General features: G+C 37.2%; 1 protein-coding gene across 1 annotated transcript in view; it reads right to left on the bottom strand.

Moving 5' to 3' along the window:
* CWC27 (CWC27 spliceosome associated cyclophilin) overlaps window positions 1-3,657 on the bottom strand; it is a 426,501-nt gene that overhangs the window by 46,095 nt on the left and 376,749 nt on the right. The window lies entirely within an intron of this gene.

Here is a 3,657-nt window from a genome sequence, read left to right as displayed (position 1 = left end):
AGGATTATCTTCTGTGTCTGTGTTAATTGGTTTCCCTTTTCTTTGTTGAAGAGGGTCTGTGTAGTCTTTCTGCCTAGTCCACCATCTTGCCGGAACTCTCAAATCTGTCTTAGTGTTGAAGCTCTGCTGAAACCTGTCCACCATGGGTAACCCTGCTGGTATTTGAAATATTGGTGGCGTAGCCTCCAGCCTCATAGCAACATGCAAGCTACCACAGTATGACAAACTAACAGACAAGTGGGGAAGTCTATTCTTAGAGTCATTTAATGTGCTACTGGCATTTGCTCAAAGAGGGGGAACAATAACAAACAACAAAAATCTCCTTAATCCTTCTTACCTTCTCTTCTATTCAAGGTTGGACATGCTCTACCTGCATTCTAAAGGTAAAAGAGGGCACTGAGTAGAGACACAAACATAAAAATAATAGGTATATTATAGGTTGAAGAAGATAGGATCTGCATGAAGGCATATTTGGCATCAGTAGAGGAATTGCTCAGTCTTCTGGCTTTTCCTGAAGGAATGAATGGCCAACCATTTTACAGCATGGTTTCTTCAGCAAGTGAGAGTCTTCCAGGTACAGAGATGCGGTTCTAAAGAAGTCTTGCTTTGGCAACTCTGTGCATGCGTATATATACACAAGAGTCTCCACACTGACCCCTGTGCTTCCTGTCCTGCCTTGGGTCCAGCCTACTCTTTATAACACAGCCAGAGGGAGCTCCCCAAAATGAAAATGAGATGCATTTAGCCATTACTAGTACCTCATTACCCTTAGGGTAAATCTAAACTCCTTAAAATGGTTCAAAAATACATTGCATGAGCTGGCTCCTGCTTGTTTCTCCTCAGCTCTCGCCTTCTCTTCTAGTCATACTTAACATCTTTTACTTCTTTGCAAAGAGGTCAAAGACTTTGCATATACTGTTCCTTTTGTCTAACAACATCTTGCCTCCATTTCACCTGGCTATCCTTTAATGAACCTGCAAAATTTAGGTGACAAATGCTTTTTCTCAAGAAGCCCTTCCAGGATTCCTTGGCCATGTTAAGTCCTACTGCTCTAGATGAACTAGTTCCCCTATCTGTTCTGAAAGACCAATCACTAGAAAGGACATCATGCTTGGTAAGGTAGAGGTTCAGTGAAAATGAGGGAAACCTTCTATAAGATGGATTGAATCAATAGCTACAACAATGGTCTCAAACATACCAATAATTATGAGGATGGCACCGGACTGGGCAATGTTTCACTCTATTATACATAAGATCACCATGAGTTGGAATTTTACTCTATGGCAACTAATAACAAAAGCTCTATTATAATGTTCTCCTGAGTTGGAATTTACTCTATGGCAACTAATAACAAAAAACTCTATTATAATGTTCTCCTCTTTTATTGGTATTATCATATATTTAACTGGTCATTTTCCTTGATACATCATAAGCTCAGAGAAGGCAGAGATGTGTTCATCTTGTTTACACCAAACAGAGTGATTAGTACATAATAGGTTCTTAATAATTATTTGCTAGGGTGGGGAGAAAAAGGAATGCATGAATAAAAATGATTCTTAGTATCACCAGTAGTGTACTTACTAGAGTTGCTACTTGAAGGACTTTGTGACTCCATGAAAACAAGTTAATAATACACTTTTTCGTAATTTCATTTGATATGCCATTTCTTTAGAAGACTGCATATAAGTAAATTAGTTCTCTGTAATTACAATTTCCTATACTTGAATTCTTATTAAACTTTCCTTCTGATTATTTTCATGCTAAGTTCTGATGCATAATCATTTCTTATCAGTAATTATTTGTTATTTATAACACAGTTCCTGATTAGATTAATTTATCTAAATAAGCCTAGGCTTTTTAATTTACTTTCATTTTGTCTGCTTGATTTATATGTCTATAAACTGTCATGTCCTCATCCAAAAGAAATGTTTTGGCTTGTTCCCTAGTTTTTTTTTTTTTTACTTGTATTGTGAAAACATATACAACAAGACATTCACCAGCATAACAACTTCCATATTTACAGCTCAGGAATATTGATTACATTTTTCATATTGTGCCACCATTATTGCTAATCCTTTTCCAAAATATTCTACCACCATTAGCATAAACTCATTGTCCCCCAAACAAAAGCTCCCCTTTCCCCCTCCCTCTCACCCTTGGTAACTACTAATAATCTACGATTTCCCTCTCTCTCTATGTATATGTCTTTTTTTTTTTCAACCTATCCCTTCCCCTCATCCATAGTAACCAAGAAAGAACGTTTCCTTCTATGTATCAAATTTTCCTTGACTTTTCACAATTGTGGACTAATACAATTTTTATCTTTCTGTGAATAATGTCCTCCAAGTTCATTCACGTCATGTAGTGTTTTGCAGATTCTTCATTATTCTTTAGGGTTGCACAGCTCTGGTAGCGTAGTGCCTAAGGAATTTGACTGTTAACCAGAAGGCTGGTGGTTCAAACCCACCAGCCACTCCTCGGAAGGAAGATGAGGCAATCTACTTCTGTAGTGATACTGCCTTGGAAATCCAAGGAGTGGTCGCTATGAGTCAGGTCCAACTCAACGGCACATAACAACAACAAGTATTCCATTGTATACATGTACCACAGTTTGTTATCCATGCCTCAGTTGATGGGCCCTTAGGTTGTTTCCATCTCTTTGCTATTGTGAATAGTGCCGCAATGAACATGGGTGTGTATTTATCTATTTGTGTCCTGCCTCTCACTCTTTAGGATATATACCTAGTAATGGGGTTGCTGGGCCAAATGGTATTTCTATTTCCAACTTTTTAAGGAATTGCCACACTGATTTCTACAATGGTTGTGTCATTTTACAGTCCCACTTGCAGTGTATGAGAGTTCCAATCTCTCCACATTCTTGCCAGCATTTGTTATTTTCTGTCTTGTTGAACTTTGCTATTAATGAGATACTATCTCATAGTTGTTTTGATTTGCATCTCTCTAATGGCTAATGGTCGCAAACGTTTCTTCATGTGTTTGTTGGCTGCCTGAATATTCTTTGGTGAAGTGTCTGTTCAATTCTTCTGCCCATTTTTTAATTCAATTGTTTGTATTTTTGGTGTTGAGGTATTGGAGTTTTCTATAAATTTTAGAGGTAGTTTGTCTGATATGTCATTGTTGAATATTTTTTCCCATTCTGCAGGTTCTCTTTTTATTCTTTTGAAAAAGTCTTTTGATACACATAAGAATTTAATTTTTAGGAGGTCCCAATCATCTAGTTTCTCTTCTGCTGTTTGTGTATCTTGGATTATGCTTGATAGTCTATTTAAGCCATAAATTATGGCCTGAAAGTTGCTCCTATTTTTTCTTTGGCGGACTTTATAGTTTTAGATCTCAAATTTAAATCTCTGATCCATATGGAGTTTGTTTTTGTGTATGGTATGGATGTTGTTTCATTTTTCTGCAAATGGATATCCAGTTTTGCCAGCACCATTTGTGAAAGAGACTATCTCCTACCCATTGAATGGATTTTGGCCCTTTTTCAAAGATCAGCTGACCACAGATGGATGGATTGATTTCTGGGTTCTCAATTCTGTTCCACTAGTCTATGTGTCTGTCATTGTACCAATATTAGGCTGTTTTGACAACTGTGGCTATATAGTAGGTTTTGAGATCTGTACCCCCTTGCTTTTTTTT

The sequence above is a fragment of the Orycteropus afer genome, unplaced genomic scaffold (genome assembly GCF_000298275.1).
Source record: "Orycteropus afer afer isolate SDZICR_OR568_19922 unplaced genomic scaffold, OryAfe1.0 scaffold00362, whole genome shotgun sequence".
Taxonomy (NCBI): Eukaryota; Metazoa; Chordata; class Mammalia; order Tubulidentata; family Orycteropodidae; genus Orycteropus; species Orycteropus afer.
This window is presented reverse-complemented; position numbering and strand designations above follow the sequence as displayed.